Source organism: Bos indicus x Bos taurus, chromosome 3 (assembly GCF_003369695.1).
Source record: "Bos indicus x Bos taurus breed Angus x Brahman F1 hybrid chromosome 3, Bos_hybrid_MaternalHap_v2.0, whole genome shotgun sequence".
NCBI lineage: Eukaryota > Metazoa > Chordata > Mammalia > Artiodactyla > Bovidae > Bos > Bos indicus x Bos taurus.
The window spans coordinates 22,826,110-22,846,754 of record NC_040078.1 but is presented as its reverse complement, the minus strand read 5'-3'; the positions used below and the strand labels follow the sequence as shown (position 1 = coordinate 22,846,754).

Sequence of the window (20,645 nt, the reverse complement as noted above, 5' to 3'; positions counted from 1 at the left end):
CACTGCATAAGCTGCTTTTAACAGTACACCTCTGAGCCTCCTTCCATAATTTGTTGGAACATTCCCTTTTTCTGAACCATCTTTTCGGGCACCGTCAACCTTTACTAATTGTTGTTTCGGTGACCCCGTGTTTTTACTTCTGCTGTATTTGGACTTTGACAGTGCCTCAACATTTTCATCTCTCAGACTGGGCCAACAAGGAAACTCTTCATCATACTATCATTGTCCCCTTTGCCTGAATTTAGTGACAATTCAATCAGCAATGAGGAATCATTAAAATCATTGTCATCGGCCTCTGTTTTGTTTGTTGATCATCACTATCCAGACTCCTTTCATTTGTACGTTTGCCTCTTCTAAAATGTCATGGAAACGCAACCATAGTGGAAATACGCTTTTCTACACCTCTTTATCTGTATAATATCTCTGACTTTATCCATTGTTGTGTAAAGCAGATGTCATTTCTCTTTCATTGTTAAGATGTATGCCATGGCAGTAACACAGCACAGTCTGTTTACCATTCACTCTATAGAGAGCATTTGAGCTGTTTCCAGTATTGACTATTGTGAATGAAGCTGCTTTGAGCATTCTCTCCACAAGAGATGTTGTGGACATAGGTTCTCATTTCCCTTAGGGAAAACAAACAAACAAACAAACAAACTAGGCGAAGAATTGATGGTACCAAAGAGTATCCTTATGAAAATTTTAGCCATGCTACTAAGATTAGTGGTATCTCAGTGTGGTTTTAATATCCATTTCTCTAACAGCTAAAAGCACTGACCGCTCCTTGTATGCTTTGTTGGTCATGTGCACATCATCTTTTCTGATGTACCTGTTCATATCTTTCATCCATCTGAAAAAAGTTGGTTGTATGTTACTTAAAAATAGGACTGCACATCATCTTTTCTGATGTACCTGTTCATTATCTTTCACCCATCTGGAAAAAGTTGGTTGTGTTTTCCTCGAAGATAGGACTTTCCTGATACTAAGAATCTGCCTGTGATGTAGGAGACCCTGGTTGGATTCCTAGATCTGGAAGATCCCCTGGGAAGGGATAGTATCCAGTCCAGTATTCTTGGGCTTCCCTTGTGGCTCAGCTGGTAAAGAATATTACTGGATGGGAGGAGGTCATAATATATTATAATCACGGGGAGGCAGGATTGTAAGCTATCTTTTGTGAATATTTTCTTCCTCTTTGTAGCTTGCTTTTCCACTTTAGTAGCATCTTTGACCGACAAGATATGGTTAACATTGTTGAAGTCTAATGTATCATTTGTCTTGGTTTTATTTTAATACATTATTTGTGTCCTGCTTAGTAAATCTTCGCCTACGACCAAATCACAAAGTATCCTCAAAATGCCTTCTACCATTGACTTTTATGTCTTGGTTTACAATGTAACTCAGACTGATTCTTGTCTGTGAGGTAGAAATAAAGCTGCCTCACCCCCAATATCGAACCTATTTCCTCTCCCTATTGAACTGCTATTCCTGAAAACCCATTCACATATTGAGCTATGGGTTTCAAATCTCTCAAATCAGTCGGTTTTCTATTTGTGTACCCTGATACCACTTGCACATCGCTGATCTACAGGAGGTCACGGTAACTCTTATAGTCAGGCAGAGCCAGTCTTCCCGTTCTGTTCATTCCCACACCGTATGATACATTTTGCACATGTAATGATTCATGCAACCGTCACCCAGGCATTGCTTCCGCCTCTCCTTTTGCTGTGGGACACCAGCCCTTCCTCACAGGTACGGGCTGCCCCTTTGTGGCAAATCTCCTCTACTGTGGCCTCTGGGGAGACAAATGCCCAGATGCCCGCAGGGCTGGAGAACTTGCAAGAAAGATGTGCAAGTGCCAAAGCAGTTTGCATTTCCAGATGCAAGTTGAGGGGGCAAGTTGAGGGGTGCTGGTGGTGAAGGAGGGGTGAGGGGGCAGCAGGAAGTTAACTCACTTTTCAGACCTTTGATCAAGAGAAAGTTTTCTTCAGTAATTTCTAACTGTGGAAAGTACAAAACTTTGTGCTATTTAACATTTCCTCTTCTTTCTAGGGAAAGAGACTCCAATGGAGGGTACCTAATTTGCAAAGTTGATCATTGGGTGTGATGTTGAAAACGGAAAGCTAGGGGAGAGCTCTTGTTTTGTTTTGTGCACATAAAAGAAGATGAGGGAGAACAGGAGATAGAGAGAAGGGATAATAGGCTGGAGCCTGGAAACTGATCTTAGGGTCTGGCCCTGGATGTCAGATTTGGGGGAAAGAGAAGCCACTGTTGATCATATCCAGGGAAGAAGGACTTTAGTGGAAATAGAGATGCTTAAGGCCATCTTACGACATTTTACATTTATATGTAATTCTTCTTTCCCTTTTATTTCTATAGATAAGGCTCCGGTGAGATTGATTCGTTCACTTCTTTTTGGAATGCACGTTTCAATAAAAATGAGTACCATCCTTCAAATAGTCATCCATGAACCTCATAGACTCTTCTTAGATTCTACCAGCTGTGCATTAAAAGTAAAATGGGCCCAACTCAGGGACCCTACTTGGGAAAGTGCAATGAATTTTAAAGGGGTGGGTGGGAGAGAAATGAGACACTCTCAATAACACTTGCTTTCCTTGTTGTAGTGGTTTTCATATATGCTCCACACCTGCTCAATCCTTTCAGTCAAATAAGAGCAGTTGGGAAAATAAAAAGAATTCAGTTAACTGCATCCTGGAAATGTATGGAAATCATGCCTAGGGCAGCTCGAGTACTAGCAGATGGGAAGATCGGGGATTCCCTACTCACTGGTAGCCAGGCCATCCTTGTCTGCTTTGCCTATTTTGGGTAGACTGGACAAGGGGACTCCATTCCCCTTCACCAGCCAGGGGGATAATCCACCTTCATTGGTAACTCTAGATGCTGAAACTTCACAAGATTTTCTTCATTTTCTCTTTGATCTCTTTTCCGCCTACCTAATAAGAGAGGATTCACTCACTGCCTTGTTTCTCAGTCAGGACCCTTTTGGGGTTCCTTGGGGACAGGACTGAAGTGGACATCTGGTTTCCCCTAGGTGTCCCTCCTGGCTTGGGTGTTTCAGGAGCTCAGGCTGACCCAGTATGGAACTCCCAGTGGGTGGGCCACCTGGGAGAGGAGAAGGCTGTTTGCCAGTGTGGCTGGAGGTGTGGCCTCATGTATTGGACACCCCACTCAAACCCTCTTCTTCACATGCATTTCCTCCTCAGGGAAGTTCAAATAATGTAGCCTGTCAAGTTTCTCTACAGGCTGTACTCAAAGAGAGGTGAAACTCTGTAAGGGATGAGAGGAGCCTCACTGAGAAGACCCAGACTTATTCCTGGCAGCCCCTAAAGGGCAGGCTCAGAAGAGCTTGATTTCAAGGATGGAGACAAAGAAAAGGCTTCATGGCAGAAAACCACGCGATCTTGAGATGAAAATCTTCAATCCTAATGTCTAGATGAGCAGGGGGCCGAGTTGAAACCACCGCTGCACCCTGATCAGGAGAGTCATCTGCACAAATTCAGAGGCCTCCCAGGAACAGGAGAGACTGGGCACATCACTAAAGTTCTCTATCATGAGCGATTGGGCTCCCACCCTCACTCCCTGCCCGCTCTGTGACACTAGGCCCTGTGTGGAAACATCTTTTACGTTTTAAGACTGGGGGAAGGGGGATGGAGAGTTTCTCCCCGGCATCTAGTTGGAGGAAGGGTGGGGAGGTCACTAAACATGCTTCGGTCCTCAGGCAGAGTCCCATCCCGTGAAGAAGGATCCCGTCCAAAATATCAGCACTGGAGAAGTCGAGAAACCCTGGTGTAGATCAATATCCATACACCTGAGAGTCGAGAAACCACCAATTCCTGAGTAACTGGATGTGAGATCTGAGGAAAACTGTGGCGGCAGAGAGAACTCCAAGATTTTTGACCTGTGTGTAGAGAAGGATGGAGTTGGCATGGACTAAGGTGGGAAAACTGTAGGTGCAGCAGGTTGTAGGGGGAACTCATCCTCTGGGATTTTTCCCAGCAAGAACACTGGAGTGGGTTGCCACCTCTTTCTCCAGGCAGACTCCCTGACCCAGGAACCAAAGCCATGGCTCCCGTGTCTTCTACATCGCAGGCAAATTCTTTACCCACTGAGCCATCGGGGAGCCCTATAGCCGGGAAGATCTGTTTTCAAATGGCACTCGGGTCCTCCAGCCCATTGCACGGAAGAGCCAAGCAACTAACACCACGTGGTGGCAAAGGAAAGTACCCCTTTTACTGCAGGAGAACTGGCAGCTGATGCTCAAAAGACCCCCAATCATAGGATGGCTTTCAGGCAAGTGTAAATAAAGACAGCGTGGAGGAGAGGGTCCCAGGGTGTGTCTGATCAGCTCCCTACAGTCTTCTGACTGGTTGATGGTGAGGTAACAAGGTGAAGTTTCTAGAATCAATATCATCTTCTGACCCTCTAACCGCTAACGGGTCCACGTGCTTGTGGTCAGCAGCTTCCATCTGGGTTCTGTGAAAACAACCTCGGAATACGCGTCAAACATTGTTATCCATCGATGTCCTAAAGGGAGAAACTACAGGTCCTGTGATGCTGCTATATGACTCATTCATCGTGAAAATTGGTAGCAGGCCTCCTACCCGACTGCTGCTCTTTGTCTCTGCATGTTCTCATGCCTCATTCATCCTTGAGCCAGACTTTTGGCAACTCAAGGATGGCTCAGGAGACAGAAGTTTTTCTCCACGCCGAACTGGGGAACACTGAGGTGTGGGTTAACCGAGAAAGCCCATTCGGAGATTGCTCGACTTTGGATCCAGAATCCAGTTCGCAGTCTTGGAGCCAGACTCCCGAGAACTTTCCATTCAAGCCCTCTTGGTTGCTGCATCCGCCCGAGTCCTTCTGGACGGTAGAGATGCGGGGTGTCCGTGAGCGGTCCCTTCTCACTCCGGGCACAACGCGTCCCGCCTCCTCCGGGCCCCTGGCCTCCGCTCCAGCTCCCCGGTCCCCAGCGACCTTCTGTTCTATTCACTCCCGGGCACCTCGCTAAGGCGGGTCACCAGTCCAAGTTCTGAGGTGCGGCCGGAATGAGGCAACTTGCTCCTGACTTGGGGACCAGGCGGGACTCGGGGGTGCTGGGTGCCTCACCTGCAGGTGCCTTTTCTGGGGGAAGAAGGCAAGGGATGGCCTTAGGAGAGGATTTCTGGCAGTGACGGCGAAGGCTCAAGACTTTAGAGAAGGCGCGAGACCTCCCCGGGGGAGAAAGGGAAACGGTGATTCTCGTCAGAGGCAAGAAGACGAATACCCGGACTGTAAATCCCTGGTGGTCTAGTGGCTAGGATTCGGCGCTTTCACCGCCGCGGCCCGGGTTCGATTCCCGGTCAGGGAAACCTTTTGTGCAGCGTTTCATCCCCTGATCACCGTGTCGAGGAAGACTACAGTCGCCGATTCTCTGACCAGTGTAGTAGGTAGATGAGACGCTGCCGGGTCGGGGGGTCTGGCGGAGTGGGCAGTCGGCGCGGTTCCTGGAACAGCTTTGCGGAGCGCGGTCTGGAAGGACAGCGAGGGCCGCGGGGAGGGCAGGGTGTTGACCGTGAGTGTCGGTGGAGGGATGGGAGGCTGCACTGTGCCCGCGGGCTGCGGGCTCACACTTAACCGGGCACCGGAGAGACTGTGGTTACGAAGGTAGTTTTTCCCAGGATGAGGCTCGTCTACTGCGCTCGGGACCTGCAGATGCCGGGTTCTCCGCTACTGCGAACCGCGTTCGTGCTCTCCGCCGGTATCCCGTGGTTCATGACAGGCGACATCTCTTCCGTGGTGCCTCGCTGTGCTCCGCTCCCCAGATCCAGAGCGGGAGGTGCACCCCCAGCCAGCGCGCCACTGCTTGGAAATAGGGTCTGCATCCCCATCTGCCGGCTTTCCTATTTCGTGACCAAAGCGTCTGGATGTGTCCTGCGTCTTGAGGCACGCCTCCTGTCTGTCCACAAGTGCCAGACGTGCCTTCTCCTGCAGCCTGCAGCCGGCCACGCGCGTGTGGGTGCGCGCGCCCGGCCCCCACCTGCCGGGCTCCGCACTGGTCCGGGCGGTCCCTGCAGGCTGGCCCGGCGGGCATCTGCCAGGGAAAGGCCGCGCGGCCCGGGTGCCGGGAAAGAGTGAGAGGCTCGCTCGGAAGCCTCGCGCTCCACAGTCCCTTTGGAGCCAGGTCAGACGGAGGCACCCCTTCCAGGAATGCGGAGGTCCGAGGCCTGCCTCCGCCAGGAGGCTCCCGGGGCCGGCGCGCCGTATCCCTGGCCCGGCCTAGGCAACTTCCCACCCGGCTAGTCCGTCCCCCTTCTCCTCTTCCACCCCAGCCGTGTTCCTGCGGAGAGTCAGCGCTCCCTCCACGCGCCCCTTGCCCGTCGGCCGCCCACCCCCCAGATATCACCTAGCCGCCTCTCCGGTGCCTGCGGAGGGAGTTGGATCTCTCTTTTCCTGCAACGGGAGGAGAGAGAACGTGCGGACCCAGGTGGCAACCCGTTCCCTTGCCGGTTCTCTGGACTCTGCCCATCGAGGGGCCTAGCTCAGGACCCTGGGTCTCCCGCGGCCCAGGGAGCCGGCCAAGCTGGGGCCTCTCCCACTGCTCCTCAAGAAAGAGCAGGAATGTCCTCCGGGATCCAGAAGAGGCACCCGGGAAAGCATCCTGCACAAGCCGGGACACTGCGCAATGGACCCCTTCGGAGCAACGCTTCCGTCGGCGCGTCCTTCCCTCCGAGGGCTTCGGGCAGACAAGAAATCATCTAGGACGATGAGCTCTCCACTGGCTTGACTGAGACCAGAGAGAGGAAAGGAGGGTATCTTCCAGGAGAGCAGCAGCACTGAAGCCTGTGGTCGCAGAGAGGCTTCTGGAGCCAGAGCGCCCTCTCTTCACCAGGGCTATCCAGGGGCTGTAGAAATCTCACCCGGCTGAGTCCGCCTCCTCCCCTGCTCCCTCCTCCTACACCTTCCCCCGTCTCCTACTCGCTCCTCCCGTCTTCGTTTTCTATTCTTGGTGGTCTTCGAGTGCCTCGGGACCTCTCACCTCCGCCACAGATTGCTTTTTTCCGGTAGTTCTGAGCTTCAAATAAGGAAACGTATGCAAGAGTGCAACGAATGCTCAACAGTGGTGACCCCCCCCCCTCCTTTTTTTTTTTGAATCAGTAACATTATCTGAATTATCAGGATTGTCTCGTTTGTAACAATTGCATTTTCATTGTCGGAATATACTGATGTACATTTAAACCTTACATGTTGAGTAATGAATGGGTTCTGCTATTTCCTTATGAATAATGATGTGCAGAAGAATATTCTTACACATACATCCTTGGCAATTCTGTAGGATAGAGACTGTTCTTTTATTTATCAGAGGACACTTGCAGGTAGAAAGGTAGAAACTGGCCAGCGAGGTGGTGACTGGGAGGCACGCCAAATGCTGCTCCGTCACAGCCCTGGGGCTCCGTACAGTCCCAGTTCCCACGACTCCTTAAATTATCTTCTGCTCAGGGCTGCCTTCGGATTATAGTCCCTTTTCTTACTCCTTGTGGGTAGAACCACGACATAACTGGACTTGGCGCGTGGAGCAGGCAAAACCAAGCAGTGAAAAGTCTGGGATGAAAAAGTAACATGAGCACGATGCATTGGCCGGGAATCGAACCCGGGTCTCCCGCGTGGGAGGCGAGAATTCTACCACTGAACCACCAATGCCCCGCTCGTTTGACGTTCTGACGGCTCTCTGCAGAATCTCCAAAGCGACTGCGACACCCTCGGCGGGCAAACAAAAGAGATTCCGAAAGAGGCTTACACCGCTGTGTTTGGAAGACAGAGTTCACAGACTGACAGGCACTCGAAGCAAAGGCTTGCCAAGAAAGGTTACAATCATGCAACAGCGTAAAGTGGGAACATTCAAGTGAAAATATAAAAATATCGGCGTTATTGGCTCACACCACAACTCTGAGAAAGACTCTTTTATAACCATACCACAGACCCATGCAGAAGATACATCGGAAATCCATCCAGATCCCTTGTTTATGACCCTCAGCCTCAGATTCTTACCTTAGAGGATCTGAGAAAATTATTCAACTTGCTAGGTTAGGCAAGTGAAATTCTAATCCACGTATGAAATAAGAAACAGAGGCAGAATCAGACTGTAATCAGAGGACGGAAAGGGCCAGAATCTAAATAGAGATAATGAAGAAATACACCATTTTTTTGGTATAAAATAGCGAGGCAGTCTTGTAAGCATTACAACAATAATATGTGTCAGCTTTCTAAGGTGTTCAAAGCATTTCGATGGATACGTGATATGCATAACCATTTAAAGATTAATTAATACTGTTTGCAACCAATGTTTGATTAAATGGAAGCATCTGATCTCCTAAACTGGACTCTGTGTTGTGCTGAGTTTTAGCATTTGAGACTCTGAGATGCATATGGGGCGTACGTAGGCTTTGGTGTTTTGGTTGTATAAGGAACAGACTAAATTCCAGAAAAGTATTGATAGGTGAAATGTTAACATGTTGGTCCTCTGATGAGACTGAAGTACAGAGTGATGTCTTTCCCTACTTCTCCCTAATGTATTTACACCAAGGCTTTGGTGGTTCAGTGGTAGAATTCTTGCCTCCTGCACTGGAGATTTGGGTTCGATTCGATTCCTGAGCTAATCCATGTGGGATTTCTTGTCGCCTCACCCAAAACTTAGGTTTCCACCAATACCTAAGGCGGTATGATGGAGGAAAATAGCAACAGGTACCACTCATTGTAACTCTTAGAAAGTGCTCTCAACATCACATATTTTGCAGCCCTCACATACTGTGAAGAGATCATGTCTTTGAAGCTCCAAGTGTGTTTGCTGAATCCCTGGTTTTGCAAAACTTGAAACTGCAACCATTATTACTTTTATCCTATCTTCTAGAAATGAAGATCAGGGAAAGACAGTAGCTGTAGCGGGAGAAGTGTTAGGAGTCCAGGAAGAAGGATGCTTTGTCGGAGCAGTTCCTTCGCAGATACAAGAAACTGGAGAGTGGAGCTTCTGACCTTCCTCGTGAGGTAGATCCCAGTTCTCAGATCTTGGTAAAATTCCAGATAGGAAACAATTTGTCTAGCCCAAGGATATTGGCCAGAGAAAAGCGGAGAGCCGACCAAAAGGCACATGCATTGGCCGGGAATCGAACCCGGGTCTCCCGCGTGGGAGGCGAGAATTCTACCACTGAACCACCAATGCCTTGGTTTTTTATGGTGGACTAGGTCTCCTCAGGAAGTGGCTCAGGAAGGACTTTTTTTTTTTTTTTGGAACAGGTTTCTTCGGTAGAGAGGTAGAGAAAAACTTAAGGGGAAAAAAAAAAAAAACGACAAAAAAAGCACCCAGTTAGTTAGGCATTCTCTGTTGGTTATACTGGACATAAACTTCTGTGCCAGGAGGATGAGAGAGTATATACAAAGAGGCTAACAAGATCTGATTTGGACAAAAGGGTGGCTGGTGGTGAGGGTAAACACACCAGGTAAGGGTCGGAACGGATTTGGGTGTGTTCTGGTGACTGACGGAAACACTCGAGAGACAGTGCCCACTGCTCTTAGGGAGACGCTGTGCCTGGGTCTGCTCATAGAGAGCTGAAGCGGAGGGTGGTATGTGATGCTGAAAGGGAGCTCGATGGTGTGTTGCATTTTAGCATTTGTGACTCTCAGACGTATAGGAGGCATTGACTTGTGAATTAGGAGTTGTGAGTTGAAAGTGCAGGTTTGCAGTTTAGAAAGAGGTGCGGGAATACATGTCGATCTGGTTGATGGGGGTGGTAAATGAAAGCATGCTGGCCAGAGGCGGTGTGAGCCCTGGTGTTGGACAGAGGGCAGACACAGCCAAAGTTCTTCAAGGTCGAGGTGATGGTCAATTTCCTTGTTGAGCTCAAGTTTATGACTCAGCCTCCACCTAGCTTGGCTTCTCAGCAAGAGAACCATAACTGCATACCCGCAGCTCCTATCTTTCAAAAAGTCATAATGATTCCTAAGTCCCAACATGTGGGGGAGTCCCCACCCCAGGTTCCTTTCTTCAGGGTAAATACCTCAGGGAGAAGTAGAGAAAGACATCACTCTGTACTTCAGTCTCATCAGAGGACCAACATGTTAACATTTCACCTATCAATACTTTTCTGGAATTTAGTCTGTTCCTTATACAACCAAAACACCAAAGCCTACGTACGCCCCATATGCATCTCAGAGTCTCAAATGCTAAAACTCAGCACAACACAGAGTCCAGTTTAGGAGATCAGATGCTTCCATTTAATCAAACATTGGTTGCAAACAGTATTAATTAATCTTTAAATGGTTATGCATATCACGTATCCATCGAAATGCTTTGAACACCTTAGAAAGCTGACACATATTATTGTTGTAATGCTTACAAGACTGCCTCGCTATTTTATACCAAAAAAATGGTGTATTTCTTCATTATCTCTATTTAGATTCTGGCCCTTTCCGTCCTCTGATTACAGTCTGATTCTGCCTCTGTTTCTTATTTCATACGTGGATTAGAATTTCACTTGCCTAACCTAGCAAGTTGAATAATTTTCTCAGATCCTCTAAGGTAAGAATCTGAGGCTGAGGGTCATAAACAAGGGATCTGGATGGATTTCCGATGTATCTTCTGCATGGGTCTGTGGTATGGTTATAAAAGAGTCTTTCTCAGAGTTGTGGTGTGAGCCAATAACGCCGATATTTTTATATTTTCACTTGAATGTTCCCACTTTACGCTGTTGCATGATTGTAACCTTTCTTGGCAAGCCTTTGCTTCGAGTGCCTGTCAGTCTGTGAACTCTGTCTTCCAAACACAGCGGTGTAAGCCTCTTTCGGAATCTCTTTTGTTTGCCCGCCGAGGGTGTCGCAGTCGCTTTGGAGATTCTGCAGAGAGCCGTCAGAACGTCAAACGAGCGGGGCATTGGTGGTTCAGTGGTAGAATTCTCGCCTCCCACGCGGGAGACCCGGGTTCGATTCCCGGCCAATGCATCGTGCTCATGTTACTTTTTCATCCCAGACTTTTCACTGCTTGGTTTTGCCTGCTCCACGCGCCAAGTCCAGTTATGTCGTGGTTCTACCCACAAGGAGTAAGAAAAGGGACTATAATCCGAAGGCAGCCCTGAGCAGAAGATAATTTAAGGAGTCGTGGGAACTGGGACTGTACGGAGCCCCAGGGCTGTGACGGAGCAGCATTTGGCGTGCCTCCCAGTCACCACCTCGCTGGCCAGTTTCTACCTTTCTACCTGCAAGTGTCCTCTGATAAATAAAAGAACAGTCTCTATCCTACAGAATTGCCAAGGATGTATGTGTAAGAATATTCTTCTGCACATCATTATTCATAAGGAAATAGCAGAACCCATTCATTACTCAACATGTAAGGTTTAAATGTACATCAGTATATTCCGACAATGAAAATGCAATTGTTACAAACGAGACAATCCTGATAATTCAGATAATGTTACTGATTCAAAAAAAAAAAGGAGGGGGGGGGGTCACCACTGTTGAGCATTCGTTGCACTCTTGCATACGTTTCCTTATTTGAAGCTCAGAACTACCGGAAAAAAGCAATCTGTGGCGGAGGTGAGAGGTCCCGAGGCACTCGAAGACCACCAAGAATAGAAAACGAAGACGGGAGGAGCGAGTAGGAGACGGGGGAAGGTGTAGGAGGAGGGAGCAGGGGAGGAGGCGGACTCAGCCGGGTGAGATTTCTACAGCCCCTGGATAGCCCTGGTGAAGAGAGGGCGCTCTGGCTCCAGAAGCCTCTCTGCGACCACAGGCTTCAGTGCTGCTGCTCTCCTGGAAGATACCCTCCTTTCCTCTCTCTGGTCTCAGTCAAGCCAGTGGAGAGCTCATCGTCCTAGATGATTTCTTGTCTGCCCGAAGCCCTCGGAGGGAAGGACGCGCCGACGGAAGCGTTGCTCCGAAGGGGTCCATTGCGCAGTGTCCCGGCTTGTGCAGGATGCTTTCCCGGGTGCCTCTTCTGGATCCCGGAGGACATTCCTGCTCTTTCTTGAGGAGCAGTGGGAGAGGCCCCAGCTTGGCCGGCTCCCTGGGCCGCGGGAGACCCAGGGTCCTGAGCTAGGCCCCTCGATGGGCAGAGTCCAGAGAACCGGCAAGGGAACGGGTTGCCACCTGGGTCCGCACGTTCTCTCTCCTCCCGTTGCAGGAAAAGAGAGATCCAACTCCCTCCGCAGGCACCGGAGAGGCGGCTAGGTGATATCTGGGGGGTGGGCGGCCGACGGGCAAGGGGCGCGTGGAGGGAGCGCTGACTCTCCGCAGGAACACGGCTGGGGTGGAAGAGGAGAAGGGGGACGGACTAGCCGGGTGGGAAGTTGCCTAGGCCGGGCCAGGGATACGGCGCGCCGGCCCCGGGAGCCTCCTGGCGGAGGCAGGCCTCGGACCTCCGCATTCCTGGAAGGGGTGCCTCCGTCTGACCTGGCTCCAAAGGGACTGTGGAGCGCGAGGCTTCCGAGCGAGCCTCTCACTCTTTCCCGGCACCCGGGCCGCGCGGCCTTTCCCTGGCAGATGCCCGCCGGGCCAGCCTGCAGGGACCGCCCGGACCAGTGCGGAGCCCGGCAGGTGGGGGCCGGGCGCGCGCACCCACACGCGCGTGGCCGGCTGCAGGCTGCAGGAGAAGGCACGTCTGGCACTTGTGGACAGACAGGAGGCGTGCCTCAAGACGCAGGACACATCCAGACGCTTTGGTCACGAAATAGGAAAGCCGGCAGATGGGGATGCAGACCCTATTTCCAAGCAGTGGCGCGCTGGCTGGGGGTGCACCTCCCGCTCTGGATCTGGGGAGCGGAGCACAGCGAGGCACCACGGAAGAGATGTCGCCTGTCATGAACCACGGGATACCGGCGGAGAGCACGAACGCGGTTCGCAGTAGCGGAGAACCCGGCATCTGCAGGTCCCGAGCGCAGTAGACGAGCCTCATCCTGGGAAAAACTACCTTCGTAACCACAGTCTCTCCGGTGCCCGGTTAAGTGTGAGCCCGCAGCCCGCGGGCACAGTGCAGCCTCCCATCCCTCCACCGACACTCACGGTCAACACCCTGCCCTCCCCGCGGCCCTCGCTGTCCTTCCAGACCGCGCTCCGCAAAGCTGTTCCAGGAACCGCGCCGACTGCCCACTCCGCCAGACCCCCCGACCCGGCAGCGTCTCATCTACCTACTACACTGGTCAGAGAATCGGCGACTGTAGTCTTCCTCGACACGGTGATCAGGGGATGAAACGCTGCACAAAAGGTTTCCCTGACCGGGAATCGAACCCGGGCCGCGGCGGTGAAAGCGCCGAATCCTAGCCACTAGACCACCAGGGATTTACAGTCCGGGTATTCGTCTTCTTGCCTCTGACGAGAATCACCGTTTCCCTTTCTCCCCCGGGGAGGTCTCGCGCCTTCTCTAAAGTCTTGAGCCTTCGCCGTCACTGCCAGAAATCCTCTCCTAAGGCCATCCCTTGCCTTCTTCCCCCAGAAAAGGCACCTGCAGGTGAGGCACCCAGCACCCCCGAGTCCCGCCTGGTCCCCAAGTCAGGAGCAAGTTGCCTCATTCCGGCCGCACCTCAGAACTTGGACTGGTGACCCGCCTTAGCGAGGTGCCCGGGAGTGAATAGAACAGAAGGTCGCTGGGGACCGGGGAGCTGGAGCGGAGGCCAGGGGCCCGGAGGAGGCGGGACGCGTTGTGCCCGGAGTGAGAAGGGACCGCTCACGGACACCCCGCATCTCTACCGTCCAGAAGGACTCGGGCGGATGCAGCAACCAAGAGGGCTTGAATGGAAAGTTCTCGGGAGTCTGGCTCCAAGACTGCGAACTGGATTCTGGATCCAAAGTCGAGCAATCTCCGAATGGGCTTTCTCGGTTAACCCACACCTCAGTGTTCCCCAGTTCGGCGTGGAGAAAAACTTCTGTCTCCTGAGCCATCCTTGAGTTGCCAAAAGTCTGGCTCAAGGATGAATGAGGCATGAGAACATGCAGAGACAAAGAGCAGCAGTCGGGTAGGAGGCCTGCTACCAATTTTCACGATGAATGAGTCATATAGCAGCATCACAGGACCTGTAGTTTCTCCCTTTAGGACATCGATGGATAACAATGTTTGACGCGTATTCCGAGGTTGTTTTCACAGAACCCAGATGGAAGCTGCTGACCACAAGCACGTGGACCCGTTAGCGGTTAGAGGGTCAGAAGATGATATTGATTCTAGAAACTTCACCTTGTTACCTCACCATCAACCAGTCAGAAGACTGTAGGGAGCTGATCAGACACACCCTGGGACCCTCTCCTCCACGCTGTCTTTATTTACACTTGCCTGAAAGCCATCCTATGATTGGGGGTCTTTTGAGCATCAGCTGCCAGTTCTCCTGCAGTAAAAGGGGTACTTTCCTTTGCCACCACGTGGTGTTAGTTGCTTGGCTCTTCCGTGCAATGGGCTGGAGGACCCGAGTGCCATTTGAAAACAGATCTTCCCGGCTATAGGGCTCCCCGATGGCTCAGTGGGTAAAGAATTTGCCTGCGATGTAGAAGACACGGGAGCCATGGCTTTGGTTCCTGGGTCAGGGAGTCTGCCTGGAGAAAGAGGTGGCAACCCACTCCAGTGTTCTTGCTGGGAAAAATCCCAGAGGATGAGTTCCCCCTACAACCTGCTGCACCTACAGTTTTCCCACCTTAGTCCATGCCAACTCCATCCTTCTCTACACACAGGTCAAAAATCTTGGAGTTCTCTCTGCCGCCACAGTTTTCCTCAGATCTCACATCCAGTTACTCAGGAATTGGTGGTTTCTCGACTCTCAGGTGTATGGATATTGATCTACACCAGGGTTTCTCGACTTCTCCAGTGCTGATATTTTGGACGGGATCCTTCTTCACGGGATGGGACTCTGCCTGAGGACCGAAGCATGTTTAGTGACCTCCCCACCCTTCCTCCAACTAGATGCCGGGGAGAAACTCTCCATCCCCCTTCCCCCAGTCTTAAAACGTAAAAGATGTTTCCACACAGGGCCTAGTGTCACAGAGCGGGCAGGGAGTGAGGGTGGGAGCCCAATCGCTCATGATAGAGAACTTTAGTGATGTGCCCAGTCTCTCCTGTTCCTGGGAGGCCTCTGAATTTGTGCAGATGACTCTCCTGATCAGGGTGCAGCGGTGGTTTCAACTCGGCCCCCTGCTCATCTAGACATTAGGATTGAAGATTTTCATCTCAAGATCGCGTGGTTTTCTGCCATGAAGCCTTTTCTTTGTCTCCATCCTTGAAATCAAGCTCTTCTGAGCCTGCCCTTTAGGGGCTGCCAGGAATAAGTCTGGGTCTTCTCAGTGAGGCTCCTCTCATCCCTTACAGAGTTTCACCTCTCTTTGAGTACAGCCTGTAGAGAAACTTGACAGGCTACATTATTTGAACTTCCCTGAGGAGGAAATGCATGTGAAGAAGAGGGTTTGAGTGGGGTGTCCAATACATGAGGCCACACCTCCAGCCACACTGGCAAACAGCCTTCTCCTCTCCCAGGTGGCCCACCCACTGGGAGTTCCATACTGGGTCAGCCTGAGCTCCTGAAACACCCAAGCCAGGAGGGACACCTAGGGGAAACCAGATGTCCACTTCAGTCCTGTCCCCAAGGAACCCCAAAAGGGTCCTGACTGAGAAACAAGGCAGTGAGTGAATCCTCTCTTATTAGGTAGGCGGAAAAGAGATCAAAGAGAAAATGAAGAAAATCTTGTGAAGTTTCAGCATCTAGAGTTACCAATGAAGGTGGATTATCCCCCTGGCTGGTGAAGGGGAATGGAGTCCCCTTGTCCAGTCTACCCAAAATAGGCAAAGCAGACAAGGATGGCCTGGCTACCAGTGAGTAGGGAATCCCCGATCTTCCCATCTGCTAGTACTCGAGCTGCCCTAGGCATGATTTCCATACATTTCCAGGATGCAGTTAACTGAATTCTTTTTATTTTCCCAACTGCTCTTATTTGACTGAAAGGATTGAGCAGGTGTGGAGCATATATGAAAACCACTACAACAAGGAAAGCAAGTGTTATTGAGAGTGTCTCATTTCTCTCCCACCCACCCCTTTAAAATTCATTGCACTTTCCCAAGTAGGGTCCCTGAGTTGGGCCCATTTTACTTTTAATGCACAGCTGGTAGAATCTAAGAAGAGTCTATGAGGTTCATGGATGACTATTTGAAGGATGGTACTCATTTTTATTGAAACGTGCATTCCAAAAAGAAGTGAACGAATCAATCTCACCGGAGCCTTATCTATAGAAATAAAAGGGAAAGAAGAATTACATATAAATGTAAAATGTCGTAAGATGGCCTTAAGCATCTCTATTTCCACTAAAGTCCTTCTTCCCTGGATATGATCAACAGTGGCTTCTCTTTCCCCCAAATCTGACATCCAGGGCCAGACCCTAAGATCAGTTTCCAGGCTCCAGCCTATTATCCCTTCTCTCTATCTCCTGTTCTCCCTCATCTTCTTTTATGTGCACAAAACAAAACAAGAGCTCTCCCCTAGCTTTCCGTTTTCAACATCACACCCAATGATCAACTTTGCAAATTAGGTACCCTCCATTGGAGTCTCTTTCCCTAGAAAGAAGAGGAAATGTTAAATAGCACAAAGTTTTGTACTTTCCACAGTTAGAAATTACTGAAGAAAACTTTCTCTTGATCAAAGGTCTGAAAAGTGAGTTAACTTCCTGCTGCCCCCTCACCCCTCCTTCACCACCAGCACCCCTCAACTTGCCCCCTCAACTTGCATCTGGAAATGCAAACTGCTTTGGCACTTGCACATCTTTCTTGCAAGTTCTCCAGCCCTGCGGGCATCTGGGCATTTGTCTCCCCAGAGGCCACAGTAGAGGAGATTTGCCACAAAGGGGCAGCCCGTACCTGTGAGGAAGGGCTGGTGTCCCACAGCAAAAGGAGAGGCGGAAGCAATGCCTGGGTGACGGTTGCATGAATCATTACATGTGCAAAATGTATCATACGGTGTGGGAATGAACAGAACGGGAAGACTGGCTCTGCCTGACTATAAGAGTTACCGTGACCTCCTGTAGATCAGCGATGTGCAAGTGGTATCAGGGTACACAAATAGAAAACCGACTGATTTGAGAGATTTGAAACCCATAGCTCAATATGTGAATGGGTTTTCAGGAATAGCAGTTCAATAGGGAGAGGAAATAGGTTCGATATTGGGGGTGAGGCAGCTTTATTTCTACCTCACAGACAAGAATCAGTCTGAGTTACATTGTAAACCAAGACATAAAAGTCAATGGTAGAAGGCATTTTGAGGATACTTTGTGATTTGGTCGTAGGCGAAGATTTACTAAGCAGGACACAAATAATGTATTAAAATAAAACCAAGACAAATGATACATTAGACTTCAACAATGTTAACCATATCTTGTCGGTCAAAGATGCTACTAAAGTGGAAAAGCAAGCTACAAAGAGGAAGAAAATATTCACAAAAGATAGCTTACAATCCTGCCTCCCCGTGATTATAATATATTATGACCTCCTCCCATCCAGTAATATTCTTTACCAGCTGAGCCACAAGGGAAGCCCAAGAATACTGGACTGGATACTATCCCTTCCCAGGGGATCTTCCAGATCTAGGAATCCAACCAGGGTCTCCTACATCACAGGCAGATTCTTAGTATCAGGAAAGTCCTATCTTCGAGGAAAACACAACCAACTTTTTCCAGATGGGTGAAAGATAATGAACAGGTACATCAGAAAAGATGATGTGCAGTCCTATTTTTAAGTAACATACAACCAACTTTTTTCAGATGGATGAAAGATATGAACAGGTACATCAGAAAAGATGATGTGCACATGACCAACAAAGCATACAAGGAGCGGTCAGTGCTTTTAGCTGTTAGAGAAATGGATATTAAAACCACACTGAGATACCACTAATCTTAGTAGCATGGCTAAAATTTTCATAAGGATACTCTTTGGTACCATCAATTCTTCGCCTAGTTTGTTTGTTTGTTTGTTTGTTTTCCCTAAGGGAAATGAGAACCTATGTCCACAACATCTCTTGTGGAGAGAATGCTCAAAGCAGCTTCATTCACAATAGTCAATACTGGAAACAGCTCAAATGCTCTCTATAGAGTGAATGGTAAACAGACTGTGCTGTGTTACTGCCATGGCATACATCTTAACAATGAAAGAGAAATGACATCTGCTTTACACAACAATGGATAAAGTCAGAGATATTATACAGATAAAGAGGTGTAGAAAAGCGTATTTCCACTATGGTTGCGTTTCCATGACATTTTAGAAGAGGCAAACGTACAAATGAAAGGAGTCTGGATAGTGATGATCAACAAACAAAACAGAGGCCGATGACAATGATTTTAATGATTCCTCATTGCTGATTGAATTGTCACTAAATTCAGGCAAAGGGGACAATGATAGTATGATGAAGAGTTTCCTTGTTGGCCCAGTCTGAGAGATGAAAATGTTGAGGCACTGTCAAAGTCCAAATACAGCAGAAGTAAAAACACGGGGTCACCGAAACAACAATTAGTAAAGGTTGACGGTGCCCGAAAAGATGGTTCAGAAAAAGGGAATGTTCCAACAAATTATGGAAGGAGGCTCAGAGGTGTACTGTTAAAAGCAGCTTATGCAGTGAGGAGGCAATGACTGTTTATTCTTCACTGTGATTGGTTATATCAGAGTTTTCCTTGTGATGGGGATATGGTGAAAAGTGGTTACCTCCTATCATTTTTTGTGAACAGTTTTGTTTTGTTTATGGTTTACAGAGGCATAAACAAGAATGGCCCAAGGTAAGTTTCACTCATTTTGCAAAATAAGTTAAGGTAGCTTTTGCATGCACAACTAACAGTTTCCTTTACTAGGGGAATCTTCAAGTCTGATCTCCATTTGTGATTGACCGAAACTCCCCGCTTTGGGTCCTGCTCTCAGTATAAGGTTCCTGTCTGTCGCCAGCAAAGCTGTGGTCAGGCGGAGGAATCACATGTTCGCTGTTTCCACTAGTTGGTTGTCAGAGCAGAGGGTGCTGTAGTCACCGTTCTTCATCACTTATAAGCGGTGATTGTTAAGTTCCTCCAGTAGTCCCGGCCTGATGGATACCGTTTGTCTAGTGAGTGGCGGCCCACAGGCATTTAAGATCCTTGAGAGTGTAAAACGAAGGGCACTAGAGAGGTTAGTACGAGGACTAGGAAGGGAACAATGGCCAAGGACTGAAAAAGTCCTCGGAGCAGAGATTCCCAGGAGCCCAGAAGAAACCGGCAAAACAAGTCTAGGGAGGAGGAGTCGCCTATCTGCTACAAGTTTTATCGGGTCTTTATCCTGCCCGTCTTGAGTAACAAAGAAACGATGCGTTCCACCGATTACAGCACAGGAGGCTCCTTGCTGGGCTTCCCTATGTCACAGCAGCAGAAAAGGAGAAACCACCGCCTTCAGTTTCCTTCTGCTCAGACCAGGGATGAGAACGTTGAGACGAGTACTCTATGGGGTTACAATTGTGCAAGTTTCCAGCCGAAGTAAAAGGGAAGCAGCCGTCAGGAGTGACGGATGAGAGTGCCGTGACTCGGATTCGAACCGAGGTTGCTGCGGCCACAACGCAGAGTACTAACCACTATACGATCACGGCGCGCCACGGCTCCTGCCGCCGTCGCAGCCCTTGCTCTTACAAGGCGGACGTAAATTCCTTCCCGTCACTGCGCTGTTGCTGGACGACAACAGGTATTCATAGACTTTCTTTCGTCTCTGCTCTCTTATCCAGTCCCTTCCTCTCAATTTTGATACATGGTGACTAAATCAAAACAGAAACCAAATCTTGCCTCCCCAAACGGGCACGTGCCTCTGCACAGACCTCCTGGGAAGTCTCTTTATCCTGATCCCCACCTCGCCGGCTTCTTTCCCGGCACGTCGCGTTTGTCCCTTAGGACCGACCTCCGCACCCCCTGGTTCCCGCTCCCGCCCCACCGACCGCGGACCAGAGGAGGGAGGGCGGCGCCAGCGAAGCAATCGGAGAGCCGTCACAGGGCCCACCGGGGGTTCAGCTTCCTTCGGCTCAGGCCCGAGGCGTCTCGGGGGCGCTGCATCTGCGGCGGGTGTGGAACCAGGCGCCGCGGGGATGAACCGCTGCCCTTCTGGCTTCGGAATCGCCCGACTCCCGGCTTCCCCACGAGCATCAGCGCGCTGCGTCGAAGTCAGTTCTCCGGCTGTCCGAGGGTTTGAGCCGGTGTCGTTGTCCACGAAAAGGCGTGTGACTCTGCCTGGCGTGGAACGGCTACGTTTCTTCTCTATGGCATTGAGAGGCGAAGGTCGTTCGTTAGTCTCTGTGGCGCAATCGGTTAGCGCGTTCGGCTGTTAACCGAAAGGTTGGTGGTTCGAGCCCACCCAGGGACGCCTTCCGCTTACACCTTTCTAGAACGTGAAAGCTTTTCGCTTCTTTTTCTTTTCTACCCATCCTCTACTGTGAAGGCGGGAAAGGGCCCCTTCACTCCTACCCTCTTGGCTCCTCTTTCCTGTCCACCTCACAGGGACATAAGGCGGGATCAGAAGGCCATCACTGAGCTGGATAGAAGAACTCATCTGAAAAATAGGTCCCCTGGAAATTCCTGAGATGTCATAGTTCCTTTCTGAATTGCTTTTAACGAGGGAGTTACTACTGTCTTTTTTTTTTTTTTTTTTTTTT

At 49.9% G+C, this 20,645-nt stretch overlaps 7 non-coding genes across 7 annotated transcripts; 3 read left to right on the top strand and 4 right to left on the bottom strand.

Moving 5' to 3' along the window:
• Window positions 1–5,293: 5,293 nt before the first annotated feature.
• TRNAE-UUC lies at window positions 5,294–5,365 on the top strand. Its single transcript has one exon. It is a non-coding gene; the product is annotated as a tRNA-Glu (tRNA).
• Window positions 5,366–7,624: 2,259 nt separating this feature from the next.
• On the bottom strand, window positions 7,625–7,695 carry TRNAG-CCC. Its single transcript has one exon. It is a non-coding gene; the product is annotated as a tRNA-Gly (tRNA).
• A 1,445-nt stretch (window positions 7,696–9,140) lies between these two features.
• Window positions 9,141–9,211, bottom strand: TRNAG-CCC. Its single transcript has one exon. It is a non-coding gene; the product is annotated as a tRNA-Gly (tRNA).
• A 1,704-nt stretch (window positions 9,212–10,915) lies between these two features.
• On the top strand, window positions 10,916–10,986 carry TRNAG-CCC. The gene has a single exon. It is a non-coding gene; the product is annotated as a tRNA-Gly (tRNA).
• Window positions 10,987–13,245: 2,259 nt separating this feature from the next.
• TRNAE-UUC lies at window positions 13,246–13,317 on the bottom strand. The gene has a single exon. It is a non-coding gene; the product is annotated as a tRNA-Glu (tRNA).
• A 6,206-nt stretch (window positions 13,318–19,523) lies between these two features.
• TRNAH-GUG lies at window positions 19,524–19,595 on the bottom strand. Its single transcript has one exon. It is a non-coding gene; the product is annotated as a tRNA-His (tRNA).
• A 687-nt stretch (window positions 19,596–20,282) lies between these two features.
• On the top strand, window positions 20,283–20,356 carry TRNAN-GUU. Its single transcript has one exon. It is a non-coding gene; the product is annotated as a tRNA-Asn (tRNA).
• Window positions 20,357–20,645: the final 289 nt, after the last annotated feature.